Consider the following 22733-nt stretch of genomic DNA (forward strand, 5'->3'; position numbering starts at 1 on the left):
AGGAGAAGAACATGCAATCAAATTGGCCGCGGCCAGACCACGAGGGGCAGCGTTGGAGGAGCGACACGTGGCACCGAGCGGCCAATCGGATTGGAAGGTGCCCTTAAAGGAGACCGGTAACCAAAAAAATTTAAAGGGACAGTTTCAACTTTATGATGGCAAGGACTTTAAAGCTAAAGATGCAGTAAAAGGGTGCAAGTATGATAATGTAACCATGAATTGTGATGTTGGTGTAACTAATGTGACAAATGAAATGAATGCTTGTGTAAGTAAGGTTAAGAACAAGCTTGTTATGTTTGATGATTATGACAGAGTTTGAAATGCCTAATGTAACCATGTCTGGTGAGACCATGACACCAAAAAGTGATGCAAATGCTGTAATTTATAATGTAAAGGCAGTCAATAATGTAGGCTTGACTATGTGTGATCAGAGCCAAGGTGTCATGTATACAGGTAGGACACTGCTTAAGGTTCTTCAGGGACCATGCAAATGTTAGAGAAATCCCCCTGTGGGAGACCCCCAGGTCCAGCTGGCTACTAGACCTTGTAGCCTGGACCTTTGGAACAAAAAACACATGTTTTTATTAATTTAAATTAAAGTTATTAATGTATTTAAAAAAATATATATTTTTCCGATTTTTAAAAAGTTTTTTTAATTATGCTTTAACATAAACTTACCATAGTGGGGAGGGTTTTTAAACAATAAAATGTGTTTTTCTAACTTTATTTTACAATGTTTTTGTGTGTTTTTAAAACTCTTACGCCTGTAAAAGTAGGCTATGCGCCTGTTTTCATCAGGCGCAAGAGTTTTGAGGACATTTGCTGGGCAAGATATGCGTAAATCCCGCAATCTTATCCTTGCAAATGTCCTCGCTTCCGATCTGCGGATGATCTGTCAAGCCAGAAACGTGACAGATCAGAAAAGCCGTTTTTCAGTGCATGCGCATTGTGCGCTGAAAACTGGTTTTTCCGATGCTTTCCTGGGTCCATAGACACTCCATACGGACCCGAAGAGGCCGGGATTTCTGGGCTATCTTTATCGCCATGTGTGGACAAGCGGGGTGGATGTCGGCGGGATAGTAACCTTTTCCGCCTGCCGAAATTAGGAGGGAATTGTCCCGATTGTCATTGAGGCCCTGTTACCACCTTGGCCCCCTAGTCTCCAGTACATGGATTTTGGAATTCCTTGTTTACAATTCCCTCCATTGCCTCATATCCTCGACATTTGCAAACTTCTCCAGCCCTAAGTCCTTGCTCAGAGTCACCACTTTCCCAACCTTTCCCTGCACTTTGTAACTCTCAGCCAAAATCTTTTAATCCATTTTCGCTCTCCTTGCCTTCAAAAGCTTCTTTAAAAACTGATTTCTCTCCTACTTTCTGCTTGATTTCCACTTCTACTCCTTCAAAACATTTTGGGACATGTGGTTAGCTGAAAAGCATTGTATGAACATAAGTTGTTATAAGATTTATTATCTGCAAACCTGATTTTTTTTTTAACAAACTAAAAGGTTCTATGGAACACACTTATCTGACACTAAAAAGAGATAATAAATAAAAGAAAACTGCAAATACTTTAAATCTGAAGCAAAAATTGAAAATGCTGAAAATACACCTGTAAAGATAAATGAGAAGTTAATGGGCCGAAAATTGCTGCCTCGTCGAGTGCGTACAAAGTGCACATGCACCCGATGAGGCCTCACAAATGTCGGTTATCAGGGCGAGATGCGCATGCACTGAAATCTGGCTTTTCTGATCTGTCAAAATCTGTCAAATTTCTTTTGACAGAGCCAACGCATCCCCACAGGAAGGACATCCGCGGGGCAGAGATTGGGCTATTTGCCTAACTCTTACCCAGCGAATACCCTTCAAACTCTTATGCCTGGTAAAAGGAGGCATATAGCTTACTTTTATCAGTGTAAGAGTTTTAAAATATAGAAAAATTAAATTTAATCACTCATTTTTATATTTAAAAACCCTGTCCATTAAGGTAAGTTTATTTATAACCCTATTAAAACACATTTTTTTTAAATTCTAAAACATTTAATTTTATTCAATTTCAATTGATTATAAATATGTGAGTGATTTTTTTATTAATTGTGTTGTGTTTTTTGTTTTTGGGGGATATTCCCATTGATAGTAATGGGGGCTCGTACCAAAAGAGCTCCCATTATTATCAATGAGAACACCATTTAGTGATTGGTGGTCCAGGCCCATGTGATTGCAGGTATTTTCGTTAAAAATTTTTGGGTCAGAGGCGTTCGTCCAAAGGAAGCCTCCCATCACAATTTCCCCTCTAATGTTTTTGGTAAACTCTTTCAGAATTGAAAACTGGAGGAAAAGCAAACATCTTAGTAGAGTTGGGAAAAATAGGAGAGCAAGAACAGGCACTCCAATCACAATGAGTAAGTTAATGGGTCGAATGACCTCCAGTCTACTTTAAAGGTTGATTCTACACTCCCAGTGGGCAACCGATGCTCACAGGAGTGCATTGCAGGCTCAGAATCTGTGATCTTCTCCCCATTAAAATGAATAGATGGAAAATCACAGCCCGTGTGCCCATAATGCACTCCCTACTGGGAGCATGGAATCAGTTATTTAAAGGAAATTGCCAGATGAACTAAAAGATCATCAGAGTGAGGCAATAGAAAGAGATAAAAGGGTAGTTTTCTGGGTCTGTGCCGAGGTGCCCTGGATCACCTGTGTGTAAATGTGGATTTTGTAAATGGGGCAGGTTGGGAGCATGTGCCAGTAAAGGAACCTTCTCAATTTTTCTTCAGGCAGATTCCTTTACAGGCATGAACTCGGAGCTACCTGATCTTCTGCACTCAGGCGGGAACATATTCCCTTAAAAGAAGAAAATAATGTGCAAATAACTAAACTGGTGAGGGACCCGTACAACGAAAAAGGCGAGAAAATGGGGGGAAACTGGGAAAAAACTACAAAGCCTGAAGACGCAGGAGTGCTGAAATGATGAGTGAAAATGATGGCAACGTGTAGGTATATCAGTCCCCAGAAGAGAAAAAAATAGGCTAACACCAATGTCACAGGCGATTTTAATCTTCATATTGTATGGACAAATCAAATTGGCCAAGGCAGCCTTGAGGAAGAGTTCATAGAGTGTATCCCAGATGGTTTCTTGAACCATATGTTGCAGAACCAACCAGGGAGCAGGCTATCTTGGATCTAGTACTGTGCAATGAGACAGGATTAATAAATGATCGCATAGTAAAGGATCCTTTAGGAAAGAGTGACCATAGCATGGTTGAATCTCAAATTCAGTTGGAGGGTGAGAAAGTTGGATCTCAAACCAGTGTCTTGATCTTAAATAAAGGCAATTACAAAGATATGAAGACAGAGTTGGCTAAAGTAGACTGGGAAAATAGATTAAAGTGTAACACGGTTGATAAACAGTGGCAGACATTTAAGGCGATATTTCATAACTCTCAACAAAAATATATTCCAGCGAGAAGGAAAGACTTTAAGAGAAGGGAGAACCATCCGTGGCTAACTAAGGAAGTAAAGGATGGGATCAAATTGAAAAAAATGGTAAAAAAGTTGCCAAGATTAGTGGGAGGCCAGAGGATTGGGAAATATTTAAAAATTAGCAAAGGATGATTAAAAAAATTATAAAGAGAGAGAAGATAGAGTATGAAAGTAAACTAACAAGAAATATAAAAATGGATAGTAAGAGCTTCTACAGGTATATAAAAAGGAAGAGAGTAGCTAATGTAAACGTTGGTCCCTTAGAGGATGAGACTGGGGAATTAATAATGGGGAACAGGGAAATGGCGGAGACTTTGAACAAATATTTTGTTTCGGTCTTCACAAAGACACTAAAAACATCCCAATAATACATAATGAAGGGTCTATAGGGAGGGAGGAACTTAAAACAATCACTATCACAAAAGAAAATGTACTTGGGAAAATAATGGAACTAAAGGTGGGTGGACAAGTCCCCTAAACCTGATGACCTGCATCTTAGGGTCTTAAAAGAAGTGGCTGCAGAGATAGTCGATGCCTTGGTTGTAATCTACCAAAATTCCCTGGATTCTGGAGGTCCCAGCGGATTGGAAAACTGCAAATGTAACGCCCCTATTTAAAAAAAGAGGCAGACAGAAAGCAGGAAACTATAGACCAGTTAGCCTAACATCTATCATTGGAAAAATGCTGGAGTCCATTATTAAGGAAGTAGTAGCAAGACATCTGGAAAAGCATAATATAGTCAAGCAGAGTCAGCATGGTTTTATGAAAGTGAAATCATGTTTGACAAATATGCTGGAGTTCTTTGAGGATGTAACGAGCAGGGTGGATAAAGAGGGACCAGTGGATGTGGTGTATTTGGATTTCCAGAAGGCATTCTATAAAGTGCCACATAAAAGGTTACTACATAAGATAAAAGTTCATGGGGTTGGGGATAATATATTAGCATGGATAGAGGATTGGCTAACTATCAGAATAGAGAGAGTCGGGATAAATGGGTCATTTTTCAGTTGGCAAATGGTAACTTGTGGGATGCCACTAGGAATCGGTGCTGGAGCCTCAACTATTTACAATCTATATTAATGACTTGGATGAAAGAACTGATGGCAATGTAGCCAAGTTTGCTGATGATACAAAGATGGGTGGGAAAGCAAGTTGTGAGGAGGACACAAAAAATCTGCAAAGAGATATAGACAGGCTAAGTGAGTGGGCAAACATTTAGCAGATGGAGTATAATGTGGGAAAGATGTGAGGTTATCCATTTTGGCAGGAAAAATAAAAAAACAAATTATTATTTAAATGGAAAGAAACTACAAAATGCTGCAGTACAGAGGGACCTGGGGTTCCTTGTGCATGAAACACAAAACATTGGTATGCAGGTACAGCAAGTAATCAGGAAGGCAAATGGAATGTTGGCCTTTATTGCAAGGGGTTTGATAGAGAATACATGCAAACTGCAAAGTTGGGAGAACACACAGATAGCAGTTAGATTGTGCTACGTGTGAGATAGCACATTGCATTAGACCATCAATCAACTTGACATCTCAGGACTTTGGGCTGAGAGCCAACCATGGGTTAACAACACATACTATTGAACCGATTGAGCCAATAAGGTCAAAGGGGGTGAGTTCACTATTGTAAATTGATCCAGGTATAAGTACAGCCATTTTTTGCCATGTGCTCCAGTGTAACAAAGAGATGGAGCTCTGACAAGAACTCTGCTGCTATTGCTAAAATAAAGTTACTTTAAACTACAACCGGAATTTGCATCTCATTGAGAATTAAGAAATCTAACAATAACAGCGGGACTTCGAGCGGGGAGTTCTAGGTGCGTGGAGGAGCGGCTTATAAAGGCCTGCGAGCGTCGGTGGCAGCGGGACTTCGAGCGGGGAATTTGAGGTGCGTGGAGGAGCGGCCTATAAAGACCAGCTGGTGCAGCTGCAGCTGAGAGAGTAGGCAAAAAAGAAGTAGAAAGAAATCGAAAGGTGACGTCACAGCCAAGGGGGTAAGTGATTGGCTGGTGATTGGTGAGTAGGTTTTATTTTTCTTTTCTTTATCAGTAAGTAACATTTAGCATTGTTGTTGCCGAATTAAGTTTATCTAAGGGTTAAGTCATGGCAGGAGAGCATGTTATGCTCCTCCTGTACTATGTGGGAAGTCAGGGACGCTTCCAGTGTCTCTGACGATTACGTGTGCGGGAAGTGCATCCGCCTGCAGCTCCTGACGGACCGCATTGCGGCACTGGAGCTGCAGGTGGATGAACTCTGGAGCATGCACGTTGCTCAGAATGACATGAATAGCACGTTTAGTGAGTTGATCTTACCGCAGGTAAAGGGTACACAGCCAGATAGGGGATGGGTGATCAACAAGAAGAGCAGTGCAAGGAAGGTAGTGCAGGGGTTCCCTACGGTCATCCTCCTGCAAAACATATACACCGCTTTGGGTACTGTTGGGGGGGGATGACTCATCAGGGGAGGGCACCAGCAGCCAAGTTCATGGCAACGTGGGTGGCTCTGCTGCACAGGAGGGCAGGAAAAAGAGTGGGAGAGCTATAGTGAGAGGGGATTCAATTGTAAGGGGAATAGATAGACGTTTCTGCGGCCGCAACCGAGACTCCAGGATGGTATGTTGCCTCCCTGGTGCAACGGTCAAGGATGTCACAGAGCGGGTGCAGGACATTTTGAAGGGGGAGGGTAAACAGCCAGTTGTTGTGGTGCATATAGGTACCAACGATATAGGTAAAAAACGGGATGAGGTCCTACGAGATGAATTTAGGGAGCTAGGAGCTAAATTAAAAAGTAGGGCCTCAAAAGTAGGATTGCTACCAGTGCCACATGCTACACAGAGAAGGAATCGCAGGATAGCTCAGATGAATACGTGGCTTGAGGAGTGGTGCAAAAGGGAGGGATTCAAATTCCTGGGACATTGGAACCGGTTCTGGGGGAGTTGGGACCAGTACAAACCGGACGGTCTGCACCTGGGCAGGACTGGAATCAATGTCCTAGGGGGAGTGTTTGCTTGTGCCGTTGGGGAGGAGTTAAACTAATATCGCAGGGGGATGGGAACCTATGCAGGGAGACAGAGGGAAGTAGAATGGGGGCAGAAGCAAAAGATAGAAAGAAGAAAAGTAAAAGTGGAGGGCAGAGAAACCTAAGGCAAAAAGCAAAAAGGGCCACATTACAACAAAATTCTAAGGGAGCAAAGTGTGTTAGAAAGACAATCCTGAAGGCTCTGTGCCTCAATGCGAGGAGTATTCGGAATAAGGTGGACGAATTAACTGCGCAGATAGCAGTTAACGGTTATGATGTAATTGGCATCACGGAGAGATGGCTCCAGGGTGACCAAGGCTGGGAACTCAACATCCAGGGGTATTCAACATTTAAGAAGGATAGACAGAAAGGAAAAGGAGGCGGGGTGGCATTGCTGGTTAATTAATGCAATAGTAAGAAAGGACATTAGCTTGGATGATGTGGAATCGGTATAGGTGGAGCTACGGAATACCAAAGGGAAAAAAATGCTAGTGGGAGTTGTATACAGACCACCAAACAGTAGTAGTGAGGTTGGGGATGGCATCAAACAGGAAATTAGGGATGCGTGCAATAAAGGTACTGCAGTTATCATGGGTGACTTTAATCTGCATATTGATTGGGCTAACCAAACTGGTAGCAATGCGGTGGAGGAGGATTTCCTGGAGTGTATTAGGGATGGTTTTCTACACCAATATGTCGAGGAACCAACTAGGGAGCTGGCCATCCGAGACTGGGTGATGTGTAATGAGAAAGGACTAATTAGCAATCTTGTTCTGCGAGGCCCCTTGGGGAAGAGTGACCATAACATGGTAGAATTCTTTATTAAGATGGAGAGTAACACAGTTAATTCAGAAACTAAGGTCCTGAGCTTAAGGAAAGGTAACTTCGATGGTTTGAGGCGTGAATTGGCTAGAATAGACTGGCAAATGATACTTAAAGGGTTGACGGTGGATAGGCAATGGTAAACATTTAAAGATCACATGGATGAACTTCAGCAATTGTACATCCCTGACTGGAGTAAAAATAAAACGGGGAAGGTGGCTCAACCATGGCTAACAAGGGAAATTAAGTCTAGTGTTAAAACCAAGGAAGAGGCATATAAATTGGCCAGAAACAGCAGCAAACCTGAGGACTGGGAAAAATTTAGAATTCAGCAGAGGATGACAAAGGGTTTAATTAAAAAGGGGAAAATAGAGGACGAGAAGAAGCTTGCCGGGAACATAAAAACTGACTGCAAAAGCTTCTATAGATATGTGAAGAGAAAAAGATTAGTGAAGACAAACATAGGTCCCTTGCAGTCAGATTCAGGTGAATTTATAATGGGGAACAAAGAAATGGCAGATCAACTGAACAAATACTTTGGTTCTGTCTTCATGAAGGAAGACACAAATAACCTTCCGGAAGTATTGGGGACCGAGGGTCTAGTTAGAAGGAGGAACTGAAGGATATCCTTATTAGGCGGGAAATTGTGTTCGGGAAATTGATGGGATTGAAGGCCGATAAATCCCCGGGGCCTGATAGTCTGCATCCCAGAGTACTTAAGGAAGTGGCCCTACAAATAGTGGATGCATTGGTGATCATTTTCCAACAGTCTATCAACTCTGGGTCAGTTCCTATGGACTGGAGGGTAGCTAATATAACACCACTTTTTAAAAAGGGAGGGAGAGAGAAAGCGGGTAATTATAGACCGTAGAGCCTAACATCAGTTGTGGGGAAAATGTTGAAATCAATTATTAAGGATGAAATAGCAATGCATTTGGAAAGCAGTGATAGGATCGGTCCAAGTCGGCATGGATTTATGAAGGGGAAATCATGCTTGACAAATCTTATGGACATTTTTGAGGATGTAACTGGTAGAGTGGACAAAGGAGAACCAGTGTATGTGGTGTATTTGGACTTTCAAAAGGCTTTTGACAAGGTCCCACACAAGAGATTGATGTGCAAAATCAAAGCACATGATATTGGGGGTAATATACTGACATGGATAGGGAACTGGTTGGCAGTCAGGAAGCAGAGAGTGGGGATAAACGGGTCCTTTTCAGAATGGCAGACAGTGACTAGTGGAGTGCCGCAGGGCTCAGTGCTGGGACCCCAGCTCTTTACAATATACATCAATGATTTAGATGAAGGAATTGAGTGTAATATCTCCAAATTTGCAGATGACACTAAACTGGGTGGCGGTGTGAGCTGTGAGGGGGACGCTAAGAGGCTGCAGGGTGACTTGGACAGGTTAGGCTAGTGGGCAAATGCATGGCAGATGCAGTATAATGTGGATAACTGTGAGGTTCTACTTTGGGGGCAAAAACGCAAAGACAGAATATTATCTGAATGGCGGCAGATTAGGAAAAAGGGAGGTGCAATGAAACCTGGGTGTCATGGTTCATCAGTCATTGAAAGTTGGCATACAGGTACAGCAGGCAGTGAAGAAGGCAAATGGTATGTTGGCCTTCATAGCTCGGGGATTTGAGTATCGGAACAGGGAGATCTTACTGCAGTTGTACAGGGCCTTGGTGAGGCCTCACCTGGAACATTGTCTTCAGTTTTGGTCTCCAAATCTGAGGAAGGACGTTCTTGCTATTGAGGGAGTGCAGTGAAGGTTCACCAGACTGATTCCCGGGATGGCTGGTCTGACATATGAGGAGAGATTGGATCAATTGGGCCTTTATACATTGGAGTTTAAAAGGATCAGAGGGAATCTCATAGAAACATATAAAATTCTGACGGGATGGGACAGGTTAGATGCGGGTAGAATGTTCCCGATGTTGGGGAAGTCCAGAACCAGGGGACACAGTCTTAGGATAAGGGGTAGGCCATTTAGAACTGAGATGAGGAGAAACTTCTTCACTCAGAGAGTTGTTAACCTGTGGAATTCCCTGCCGCAGAGAGTTGTTGATGCCAGTTCACTGGATATATTCAAGAAGGAGTTAGATATGACTCTTACGGTTAAGGGGATCAAGGGGTATGGAGAGAAAGCAGGAAAGGGGTACTGAGGGAATGATCAGCCATGATCTTATTGAATGGTGGTGCAGGCTTGAAGCGCCGAATGGCCTACTCCTGCACCTATTTTCTATGTTTCTATGTTTCGATAACACCAAACAAATGTAGCAGCATAAAGAGGTTTCGGCAAGTACTGTACACAAAGTACACGTCGTTTTCAGGCAGGAAAGCATATGGCAGAACATACACGCCTGCAATTGCACGACCTCAGATGACCCAGAATCTGCCATCAAACATTAATGCGAAGCAGTTAACACCTTGTTGACGCTGCGGAGGTAATCATTGAGCCCATCAATGCTGCTTCAAACACTGTAGCCCCAAGTTTCGACATGATTTGCTCCTGATTTTTAAGAGCAACTGGTGTAGAACGGAGTATCTTAGAAATCGGAATTCTCGCCATTTAGTTTGCTCCAGTTCTAGTCAGTGAGAACAGTTTCACTTTGGAACAGAATTTTTTTTCAAAAGTGGGTGTGTCCGACCACTTACGCCTGTTTTCAAAGTTTCGTCAGTGAAAACTTACTCCAAACTAACTTAGAATGGAGTAAGTGAAGATTTTTGTACGCTCGAAAAAACCTTGTCTACACTTTAGAAAATCAGGCTTAGGTTACAAATCAGGCGTAGGGAATGGTGGGGGGGGGGGGGTTTAAAGGGAAGTTTACAAACATTAAACACTTCAGTTTTACAAATAAAGAGCCATCATCAATAATAAATGATAAATACATCAATAAATCAACCAATAAATCAATCAAAAAAGATTAATAAGTAATAATTTAAAAAAACCAATAAATAAAACATTTTCTACTTACCGACTGCAGCAACGGGAGCCCTCCAACAGCGTGCTGGGATGCCCCCGCACCCCCCCCCCCCCCCTCCCCCAGTGTGTCTCTGTCAGTGTCTCTATCTCTCTGTCTGTCTGTCTGTGTGTGTCTCTCATTCTCTGTCTGTCAGTGTCTGTGTTTCTGACAGGGAGGGGGAGGGGGGGAGAAGGGGGAGGGGGGGCGAAGGGGGAGGAGGAGAAGGGGGGGGAAAGGAGATGGGGGGAAAGGAGATGGGGGGGAAAGGAGATGGGGGTGGAAAGGAGATGGGGGGGGAGAAAGGAGATGGGGGGGAGAGAAAGGGGATAGGGGGGAGAGAAAGGGGATGGGGGGGAGAAAGGAGATCGGGGGGGAGAAAGGAGATGGGGGAGGGAGGCTGAACGGGCCGAGCCCGAGACTTCGGGCAGGGCCCGTCCCCAGCACCAGATTTACAAGTAGGTGGCGTTGGGTTGGGTCGGGGGGAGCGCGGGTCGGGGGGGTGGTGGGATGGAGGTCGGTTCGGTTCGGGTCGGGGGGAGGGAGGGAGGGAGAGAGAGGGAGGTCAGGTCGGGGGAGGGAGGTCAGGTCAGATTTAGTCCGGGGGGTGGGGGGGGAGCGGGAGTCGGGTTGGGGTCGGGGTCGGGTCCGGTCCAGGGACGGGGGGGGGGGGAAGCGGGAGTCGGGTCGGGATCGGGTCCGGTCCAGGGGCGGGGGGGGGAAGCGGGAGTCGGGTCAGGGTCGGGACCGGTCCAGGGGAGGGGGGGGAAGCGGGAGTCGGGTCGGGTCGAGTCCAGGGGCAGGGGGGGGAAAACGGGAGTCGGGTCGGGGTCGGGGTTGGGTCCGGTCCAGGGGCGGGCGGGGGGGGGGCGGGGGAAGCGGGAGTCGGGTCGGGTCGGGAGGAAGCAGGAGCTGGTCGTGGGAGAAGCCTTATTCACGCAGCCCCAGTGAGGCCATTCGGCCAGGGCTAGGGGCTGCGTGCTTCGGGCCCCTCCCACACAGTTTTGGGCGCCTGGAGCTACTGCACATGCGCGCCCACTATAGCGCGCATGTGCAGAGGTCCAGGCACTGTTTTCAGCGCAGGACCCTGGCTCCGCCCCCTGCAGCTCCTGCTGCGCTGCGCCGAGCTGCAAACGACCTGCAGGAAGCTGGAGAATTTGAAAAAAAATTTTAGGCGCACTTTGTGGCGTGAAAAACGGGCGTCCAGGTCGGGACTGCGCCGTTCTAGGCGCGGCTCAAAACTTGGGCCCTATGTGTGCAAAAGCTGTGGAACAATGGGACACCTCCAGCAAATGTGCAGACAAGATGCAAACCCTGCAAACCAAGACGTTGCAGAGGAGGATCGATCTATGGCGGATCAGGCTGAACTAGAGACTCGATCCTAGGACGCAGAAGTGTACGGGATACACACCTTCATCACAAAATGTCCACTGATCATGCTAAAAGTCGAACTGGATGGAATCCCAGTATCCATGGAACTGGACACGGGTGCGAGTCAGTCTATCATGAGCAAAAAGACCTTCGACAGGCTGTGGCGCAACAAGGTACACAGGCCTAAGCTTAGCCCAATTCATACCAAGCTAAGCACTTTCACTAAAGAGCTGATCCCTGTTATTGTCAGCGCAGCAGTAAAAGTCTCCTATGATGGAACAGTGCACGAACTCCCACTATGGATTGTACCAGGAGATGGCCCCACAATATTCTGCAGAAGCTGGCTGGGAAAAATGCACTGGAACTGGGATGACATCCGAGCGCTTTCGTCCGTCGACGACGCCTCATGTGCCCAGGTTCTGAGCAAGTTCCCGTCATTGTTTGAGCCAGGCATCGGAAGTTTCTCGGGGCGAAGGTGCAGATCCACTTGGTTCCCAGTACATGACCCATCCACCATAAGGCACGGGCGGTGCCATAAATGATGCGAGAGAAAGTGGAAATTGAGCGCGATAGGCTGCAGCGAGAAGGCATCATCGCGCCGGTGGAGTTCAACGAGTGGGCTAGTCCGATTGTTTCGGTTCTCAAGGGCGATGGCACGGTCAGAATTTGTGGGAACTATAAAGTAACGATTAAACATTTTTCGCTAGCCAAGACAGACGACCTATTTGCGACCCTGGCTGGAGGAAAGACGTTCACCAAGTTGGACCTGACCTCGGTCTGCATGATGCAGGAGCTGGCGGAATCTTCGAAAAGCCTCACCTGCATCAATACACACAAAGATCTGTTCATCTACAATAGATGCCCGTTTGGGATTCGATCGGCCACGGCTATTTTTCAAAGGAACATGGAGAGCCTGCTAAAGTCGGTTCCGCACACTGTAGTTTTCCAGGACGACATACTGGTCACAAGTTGGGACACCATCGAACACTTGAAGAACCTGGAAGAGGTTCTAAGTCGGCTAGACCATGTGGGACTCAGGTTGAAATGCTCGAAGTGTGTTTTCCTGACGTCCGAGATCGAGTTCTTAGGGAGAAGAATCGCGGCCGACGGCATCAGACCCACCGACGTCAAGACGGAGGCCATCAAGAACGCGCCGAGACCACAGAACATGACGGAACTGGGACTCCTCAACTATTTTGGTAATTCCCTACCCGGGTTAAGCACCTTGCTAGAACCCCTACATAAGCTGCTACGCAAGGGAGATGACTGGGTATGGGGGAAATCACAAGAGGCTGCTTTTGAGAAAGCCAGAAATCTGTTATGTTCCAACAAACTGCTTGTTCTGTATAAACCACGTAAACGTTGTTCTAGCTTGCGATGAGTCTTCGTACGGGGTCGGGTGTGTGTTACAACAAGCAAATGAATTGGGAACATTGCAACCGGTCGCCTATGTGTCCAGGAGTTTGAGCAAGGCCGAAAGCGCCTACAGCATGATTGAAAAAGAAGTTCTGGCATGTATTTATGAGGTGAAAAAAATGCACCAGTATCTGTTTGGTCTCAAGTTTGAGCTAGAAACTGACTATAAGCCGCTCATATTGCTATTCTCAGAGAGCAAAGGGATTAATACCAATGCCTCTTCCCGCATCCAAAGATGGGTGCTCACGCTGTCTGCATATAACTATGTAATCCTCAACAGACCAGGCACAGAGAGCTGTGCTGATGCTCTCAGTCGGCTACCATTGCCCACCACCGGGGTGGAAATGGCACAGCCTGCAGACTTGCTCTTGGTGATGGATGCATTTGAAAACGAAAAGTCACCCGTTATGGCCTGCCAGATCAGGACCTGGACCAACCAGGATCCTTTACTGTCCCTTGTAAAAAAACTGTGTCCTCCATGGGAGCTGGTCTAGTGTCCCAGCAGAGATGCATGAAGAGATCAAGCCGTTCCAGCGGCGCAAAGACTAAATGTCCATACAGGTGGACTGCCTTTTGTGGGCTAATCGCATGGTTTTGCCTAAGAAAAGCAGGGAAACATTCATACGCGACCTACACAGTACCCACCCAGACATAGTAATGATGAAAGCTATAGCCAGATCCCATGTGTGGTGGCCCGGCATCGACTTAGATTTGGAGTCAAGCGTGCACCAATGCAACACTTGCTTTCAACTGAGCAATGCACCCAGAGAGGCACCGCTAAGTTTATGGTCATGGCCCTCCAAACCGTGGTCCAGGATCCACATTGACGTTGCAGGCCCGTTTCTAGGCAGAATGTTTTTGTTTGATGTGGATGCTTATTTGAAATGCATTGAGTGTATAATAATGTCTGTAAGCACGTCCACCGCCACCATCGAAAGCCTACGAGCCATCTTCGCCATGCACGGCCTGCCTGATGTCCTTGTTAGCGACAATGGGCCGTGCTTCACCAGCGCTGAATTCAAGGAATCCGTGACCCGCAATGGGATCAAGCACGTCACATCTGCTCCATTCAAGCCCACATCCAACGGCCAGGCAGAACAGATAGTCCAAACCATCAAGCAAAGCTTGAAATGTGTTTCGGAAGGCTCCTGCGGACCCGCCTGTCCCGAGTCCTGCTCAGCTACTGCACCAGACCCCACTCGCTCACCAGGGTTCCCCCAGCTGAGCTCCCATGAAAAGGGCGCTCAAAACAAGGCTCTCTCTTGTCCACCCTGACCACCATGATCACGTCGAGGGCAGACAGCATCAATAAAGCATGTACCATGATCGCGCAAACTTGTCATGCGATATTGAAGTCAATGACCCTGTATTTGTACTTAACTATGGACATGGTCCCAAATGGCTTGCTGGCACCGTCATAGCCAAAGAAGGGAGTAGGGTGTTTCAGGTCACACTTGCTAATGGACTAATGTGCAGAAAGCATTTGGACCAAACCAAACTGCGATTCACAAACAGCCACGAGCAACCCGAAGAGGACACCACCAACTTCGACCCTCCAACACACACACAAGTGGCAACCGACATCACAGTTGACCACGAAGCTGAACTCACCATCCCCAGCAGCCCGGCAAGGCCAGCTGCCCAGCAGCCTAGGGAAGAACCAACCAACTCACCCACACCTGCATTTGTACTGAGACGATCGACAAGGGAGCGAAAAGCCCCAGATCGTCTCACCATGTAAATAAGTGTACTATAGACTTTGGGAGGGAGTGATGTTATGCAACCCTAGGTAACCTGTATCATACCGCCACCAGAAGGCATACCTGTTGGAGTCCCAAGGGATCCCAGCATCCCTTGGGAGCACTGTATATAAGCAGGCCTCCCATGCTGTACCAACACTCTGGAGTTTGAATAAAGGAGCTAAGGTCACAGTTACTCATGTCTGCAGTGCTCAGTTACATTACTTTATTATGAGCATAACAGAATGGATTAGGCAGTAGTCCATCCAGCAGTTGTCAGCTCCTGTCATGGCGCGGGTGATGCGCACATCCTTGCGATCCCTGGCTCGAACGGTGACATAGTCGAGCCAGTGCCCATGTTTGGAGCGAGGGTGTTGCCACGATGCCTTGTATTTGTCCCTCTGGCAGAACAATGTGTTGGTGATGACAAGGGGTCATGCTCTAGGCATTTTGTCAGGAGCAGGGTACCGCTGGAGTTGGTTTTCCCTACCCTCTCTCTGCCGATCAAGCCTCCCCAGAGGACTGTGTCCTTGACGACCCTGGCGTTGAAGTCGCCGAGGTGGATCAGTTTGTCATCTGTAGGTATGCTGGACAGGGATTTTTCGAGGTTGGAGTAAAAACCCTCTTTGGTCTCATCTGTTGCATCGAATGTTGGGGTGTACGCACTGATGACTGTGGCATACTGGTTCCGGGATAGGGTGAGTTGGAGAGTCATGAGACGTTCGCTAATCCCGCAGGGGGAGTCTCTGAGGCGGTCAACCAGCTCATTCTTGATAGTGAAACTGACTCCGTGGAGGCGGCATTCTTCCTCTGGTTTGCCTTTCCAGAAGAATGTGTAATCTCCACCTTGTTTCTTGAGTTGGCCTTCGCCTGCCTGCCGGGTCTCGCTTAGGGCGGCGATGTCGACATCGAATCGTCAAAGTTTCCGGGCAACTATGGCGGTGCAACGTTCCAGCCTGTCGCAGTTGGAGTTATCCATGAGGATCCTGATGTTCCTGATCCCAAACTTTATACTGAAGGGTGGAAGATGCCTGTGCGTGAGTTCTTTTAACGTGGGGTGGCCATTGTGCTCACTGCGTGCTGGAGGAAGAGAGACCAGGTCGTCGCTGCGTGAAGAGAGGCCCGGTCGTCGCTGGAGGAAAGGAGGCCTGGTCGTCGCCGATGGGTAGAGGCCCGAAGGGAAGGCTTGCGCGTGAGGTAGGCCCAAACCTGTTTTTGAAGCTGGTCAAAAGCTCACCAACGTTGAGATCGCCAGAGGTTGCTTGGAGCAGCTGAGTCATCTGTGGGGAGTGAGAAGCGAGGGTCCAGCTGGAGTGACTTGGCAATGAGGAGTTCAGCCTGGAAGTTAGGTCGCAGGTAAGGGATGGGCAGTGGGCCCTTGCAGCACGGTTTAAGGGGTAGGTAGAGTACTTTGAGGGTCGGAGTTAGGACCAGAGGGGGCTTAGGCAATGAGGAGGACGGGGGTGTGGGGGGTAGATTTGAGGGAGAGAGAGGTGGAAGATGGCATCAGATGGTCAGATGAAGGCTTGTTGGGGAGAGCTCCCTAGGGTGTTGCTATCCCATCTGTCATCTTGGGAGTTCCTGTTTCTTTACTTGTCCCATTACATATAAATATATATAGCTCTGATGAAAGGTCATCGACCTGAAACGTTCTTAACTCTGTTGCTCTCTCCAAGGATGCTGCCTGGCCTGCTTAATATTTTTATTTCATATTTCCAGCATCCACAGTTAATTCCTTTTGTAACAGACATATTCTACCCCTCAAATATTTCCGTGACAGTACAGTAACTGCGGCCAAAACTCCTTATTTAAAAAAAAACGAGGTCCCCTCCTCCTGTTTTTCACATTTTAATGTCCTGGTTTTGCAATTTTAAAATTTGGTAATTTGATAAGATCCTCTTCCCGTCCATATGTATTCACTTTAGTCTTTTTCCTGCCTTCTCCTTGCCGTGCCAACTTTTTTCCCCTTACTCGAAGTCAGTCTCATTAATACTGATCGTCACTTTCCCGCCTGCTCCTTGTCCATTGTCAGCTCCGCTGTCTCCTTTATCCCCTCAAGTGCCGCATTGTTGCTCATCACTGACCGCAACTTGTTCGCACCTTGACCCCTAGAAGTATTTTACCGATCCGCATTTGTCTTCTCTCTCCAAAATTGAGCATCTAAATGTTAATGTTAACAACTCGAGTAAGTAGTTCGACTTTAGGGAAAGGTGAAGAAAACATAGGAGTGGATTTTCATTGTTGAAATGTAGAAGTTGCAGCACGTTAACTCCCTACTTGAAAGTTTTGTGTTGTTCAACTCGATACTTCGCCTTGGGTTGTACCACATTTCCCTGGCTGGTTGTGGTTACATTGCAGAGAAGTTTGACGATCATTACGCTGGTCGCAACCTCCCTGGATTTCCTCGCCCCCTCCTCACCCCCTTCTCTCACTCCCCTCCCCTCCCCTCCCATCTTCACCCCCTCCTCTCACTACCCCTCCCTCCTATCCACACCCCCTCCTCCCATCCTCGCCCCTCCCCATCCTCACCCCCTCCTATCCTCACCCCATTCCTCTCACTCCTATCCTCAACCCTCCTCTCACTACTCACCCCCCTTCCCTCCTCCCTCCCTGCCCTCCATCTCTTCTCTTCCCTCCTCCGTCCATCCCTCCTCCTTCCACCTCCCCTCCCTCTTCCTTCCCCATACTGCCCTCCCCTTCCCCCCTCCTCCTCCCTCCCCTTCCTACTCATTACCCCCTCCTCATTGCCCCTCCCTCCTCATCTCCCCTCCTCATTCCTCTCTCCTCCTCCTCCCTCCTCATTCCCCCTCATTCCCCCCTCCCCCCTCATTCCCCCCTCCCTCCCTCCTCATTCCCCTCCCTCCCTCCCTCCTCATTCCCCTCCCTCCCTCCCTCCTCATTCCCCCTCCCCTCCTCATTTCCCCCCTCCCTCCCTCCTCATTCCCCCCTCCCTCCCTCTCTCCTCCCTCCCTCCCTCCTCATTCCCCCCTCCCTCCCTCCTCATTCCCTCTCCCTCCCTCCCTCCTCATTCCCTCTCCCCCTCCCTCATTCCCTCTCCCTCCTCATTCCCTCTCCCTCCTCATTCCCTCTCCCCCTCCCTCCTCATTCCCCCCTCCCTCCCTCCTCATTCCCTCTCCCTCCCTCCCTCCTCATTCCCTCTCCCCCTCCCTCATTCCCTCTCCCTCCTCATTCCCTCTCCCTCCTCATTCCCTCTCCCCCTCCCTCCTCATTCCCCCCTCCCTCCCTCCTCATTCCCCCCTCCCTCCCTCCCTCCCTCCTCATTCCCCCCACCTCCCTCCCTCCTCATTACCCCCACCTCCCTCCCTCCTCATTCCCCCCTCCCTCCCTCCTCATTCCCTCTCCCTCCCTCCTCATTCCCTCTCCCTCCCTCCCTCATTCCCTCTCCCCCTCCCTACTCATTCCCTCTCCCCTCCCTCCTCATTCCCTCTCCCCCTCCCTCATTTCCTCTCCCCTCCCTCATTTCCTCTCCCTCCTCATTCCCTTTCCCTCCTCATTCCCTCCCTCCCCCTCCCTCCTCATTCCCTCCCCCTCCTCATTCCCTTTCCCTCCTCATTCCCTCTCCCCCTCCCTCCTCATTCCCCCTCCCTCCTTCCCTCCTCATTCCCCCTCCCTTATCTCCCTCACTCCTTCCCTCCCACCTCCTCTCAGACACTAATCTCTTGCTAGTGACGTTGTCCTTCCCCTCCTCCTCTCCCCTCACTTTTTCACTGAGAGCTCTCGGCGAGTTGCCGCTTTCACCATCAGCTGAAAATGCACCGACTTTGGGAATAGCAGCGACCGGTGCCTTTTGCCTCACCCCCGGATCCCAATCCCGGGAGCGAAAACGTACAGCATCAGCTCGCATCTCCATCGGGATCCAGGGCGGAAAATTAAAGGTAACAAGAATTTCGAGAGCGAATGAAACCCAGCGGACTGGGAATTGCGTGCACGTTCTCCTGTATTTTTTGAAAAGTTGGTTTCCAATGCAAGTGTGTGTGAAATGGGAAGGGACCGAGCGGCAGGGAGGGAGGGCGCGAGCCAGCGATAGAACCGTGTCCCGGGAAAAGCTCGCGGGTCGCGGCGGCTCGAGCCCAGCCCAGTGCCCGGGGCTGCGCCAACCTGGCTGCAACTCTTCCAATCCGCACTCGTGGCACACTACGGGTTAAATGGGGTTTAAAGGGAATCGGCTCAACCCAGCCTGTGTGTACAAGCCCCCGGGGATTAAGTAACCGGGGCGCGGAGCGGCATTGCGAGGAGATACGGACGGACGGCTTGCTGCTGTCACCGATCCCGTTGCTCGTTTGCGGAGTCTTCGCCCCGACTACTTGAGCCATTTAAGCCCAGCCCGGCCGGTGGTTGTGCAGGGAGACACGGCCATAGGACGGTCTAGTCCTGTGCGCCGGGGTCTGATTTTTAACTCGACGGTACAAGGAACTAACACTGCGCGGTATGGATCATGTGGTGGGACCCCCGGGACCGCCGTCATGGTCGCTCGGAGAGCAGCAGCCCGAAGGTGGCAGGTTTGTGCCCCGTGTTTTCTACTCGGTGCCAGTGCTTTACGGGACACCCCGCGCCAAACAGGCGCTGAGTCGTGGGGATCTGGTGCGCTTTCGTGCAAACTTGGAGCCGCAAACAAATCAGATCTCATTTGTTTTCTTTTTGGATGGAGTTACTATAAACTGCCAAAAGTGCTCAGTTTTTAGACTTTGGTGAAACTTTTTTTATGTACCCTTTAATTACTCTCTCCCTCCAAGAAGTGGTATTATTCTGGAGTTGAAAATTCTACTGTAGAAATAATGGAAGTGAAAATGTATGGTAGTATCAACTTCTTATTTAGGACATCGTTCTCCAACTGTACAACATACACATAGAGCTATAGAAGCTTACATTACACAAGGAAGCCACTTGGCCCATTGTGTTTATTTGTACTTGCTCCTATGTAATCATGAGGGTTGTGTAGGACTAAAGCATGTCACAATTTTCTGGCAAGCCATACTGAATAAGACCAAAACGATGCACATACACTACTATGCTTTAATGCTTAAAGTGGCAATCTTGATTTGCAATTATTAATCCACTCCCAGGGTCTCCTTTGTCCTAACTACCAGAAGACTGTCAGATATCCAAAGAGAAATAGAGGTATTATTGCAGAAACTGTTTTTATCTGTATACAACAATGGAATTAATGTGCTATATCAAGCATTTATGAAGCACCTTTAACATAGTAAAACATCCCAAAGCATTTCACAAGAGCATTATCAAATAAAATTTGACACTGAGCCACATAGAGATATTAGGCTAGGTGATCAAAGCTTGGCCAAGGAGGTCGTTTTTAAAGGAGTGTCTTAAAGAAAGAGAGGGAGGCGGAGAGGTTTAGGGAGGGAATTCCAGAGCTTGGGGCTGAGGCAGCTGAAGGCACGGCCAGCAACGGTGGAGAGACGAAAATCGGATATGCGCAAAAGATAACTGCAGGAATGCAGAGATCTCAGAAGGTTTCGGGCTGGAGGTGGTTACAGAGGGGCGTGGCCATAGAGGGATTTAAAAATAAGGATGAGAATTTTAAAATCAAGGTGCTGCTCGACAGGAGTCAATGTAGGTCAGCAAGTACAAGGATCATGGGTGAACGGAACTGAAAATTAGGATACAGACAGCAGAAGTTTGGATGAGCCTAAGTTTACAGAGCGTGCATGCTGGAAGGCTGGCCAGGAGAGCATTGGAATAGTTGAGTCCTTCCCATCCCCAGAAGTAACCAAGGCATGGATGAGGGTTTCAGCAGCAGAAGGGCTGAGGCAGTGGTGGAGATGGGTGATGTTACGGAGATGGAAGTAGGTGGTCTAGTTGATGGAGTGGATATGGGGTCTGAAGCTCATCTCAGGATCATATAGAATGTAGAGGTTGTGAACAGGAGCCAGGGAGGGTGTTGGAATCGTTGGCTAGGGAATGGGATTTGTGGAGGGGACCGAAAACAATGGCTTTGGTCTTTGCAATATTTAGTTGGAGGAAATTTCCGCTCAGGTTGGACAAGCAGCGTGACAAATCAGAGGCAATGGATAGGTCAAGAGAGGTGATGATGAGGTAGAGATGGTGTCAGCAGTGTATATCTGGAACTTGTGTTTTCGGATGATGTCCGCCAAGGGGCAACATATACATGAGAAATAGGAGGGGGCCAAGGATAGATCAGTAGGGGACTCCAGATGTAATGATACAGGAGTGGGAAAAGAAGCCATTGCAGGTGATTCTGTGGCTGCGACTGGATAGATAAGAATGGAAACAGGTGAGGGCAGTCCCACCTAGCTGGATGACGGAGGAGAGATGTTGGCGGAGGATGGAGTGACCAATCATGTCAAGAAGGACGCGGAGGGATAATTTACCACAATCACAGTCACATAGGATGTCATTTGTGACTTTGATAAGAAAGAAAGACTTGCATTTATATAGTGTCTTTCACAACTACCAGATGTCTCAAAGCGCTTTACAGCCAATGAAGTAATTTTGAAGTGTAGTCACTGTTGTAATGTGGAAAACACAGCAGCCATCTTGCGCACAGCAAGGTCCCACCAGCAGCAATATGATAATGACCAGATAATCTGTTTTTGTATGTTGATTGAGGGATAAATATTGGGCAGGACATCGGGGATAACTCCCCTGTTCTTCTCCAGAATAGTGCCTTGGGATCTTTTACATCTATCTGAGAGGTTTAACGTCTCATCTGAAAGACGTTAAGGGCCATTTTAATGCTGTGGTAGGGGTGGAAACCTGATTCGAGGAATTCAAGCATGCAGTTGCGGGAAAGATGGGCATGGATTGAGGAACATTACAGAACAATCATGAAATTATGATGGGTAGGAATATGATGACCTTGGATGCATCCCTCCCATCCCCAGTTGAAGACCTGTACAGTTTAAAATTATGGTAAGCTTCAGTTCATTTTGGAGAAAGAATCACTAATGCTATAGCTATAATATTAACAATATATGAAACTTACGAAAAACTAACATGAAATAGCACTTCTAAAGCTTGAGCATGTTTCCCAGGTAGCATTCTAACTGATTCGGAGACAGGATGGAGAAAATCTGGACTGGCTGAGTTAGGTGTGTTCCAGCGCAAGTGCAAAGAATGAATAATTACAAAAATACCACTCCGAAAATAAATAAAAACAAACCAGTGTATTCCAAGAAATGTAGAAATTCTAGGAAAACAGAACTGTGGTTAATCTACTTAATAGAGATCTGTTGGAAATTGCACATAGTAGTTAGCACATATAATGGCAAAATAGTGTTTACATTCTTTGAATTATCTACTGGATAAAGTCTTTTCTTGATATTTTTAAGGGTTCTGGTAACAAACATTAATTTAAAAATCATGCATTGCTTGTTGTTTGACAGGCTATGTAAAACAGTAATTAGATTCGTCCAATTTTTGGAAGTTTATCTCGCCTCCAAAAGGATTGATGGGAGCCAAAAGAAAAAAGGGAACAGGGAAGAAAGTGTTTTATAGTGAAAGGAACAGTTAAAATAGAAATACGGAGTTAGATTAGATAGGACAGAAAAAATCCTGATTCCTGAGAGTTGAGTATTTTTATTACTATGATATTAGTGTTTGATTTAGCATTATGGGGGTGTGAGCTAATAATATTTTATTAAAAAATAGCTGGTCCAGGTATACAGCCATTTCCAAAGATCTGCTGCAGTCTGAGGATTAATTTATCTCCCTCCTATCATCAATTTTAAGCAAGTTTTCAACACTCAGTTAAGGCAAAAATAATCAAACATTTTGTAGAGATAAGTTGCAAGAAAGCCAAAAGAATGTTAAAATAAATCATAGGGCTGAATTTTAATGGAGAAGGTGGGTTGGGGTGCGGGGGTCTCCAAAGCGGTCAGGAAACCCGGGAGAATGGGTTTCCCGCAGAT

At 47.3% G+C, this 22733-nt stretch overlaps 1 protein-coding gene across 1 annotated transcript in view; it reads left to right on the forward strand.

The window, feature by feature from the left end:
* The first annotated feature begins 18561 nt into the window (after nucleotides 1-18561).
* Nucleotides 18562-22733, forward strand: part of dse (dermatan sulfate epimerase) — a 112818-nt gene continuing 108646 nt past the window's right edge. Inside the window, exon 1 of the mRNA XM_070885336.1 lies at nucleotides 18562-18719. The gene's annotated coding sequence lies outside the window, so the exon portion shown is untranslated. The remainder of the gene's footprint in view (nucleotides 18720-22733) is intronic.

The sequence above is a fragment of the Pristiophorus japonicus genome, chromosome 7 (assembly GCF_044704955.1).
Source record: "Pristiophorus japonicus isolate sPriJap1 chromosome 7, sPriJap1.hap1, whole genome shotgun sequence".
In the NCBI taxonomy this organism is placed as follows: domain Eukaryota; kingdom Metazoa; phylum Chordata; class Chondrichthyes; family Pristiophoridae; genus Pristiophorus; species Pristiophorus japonicus.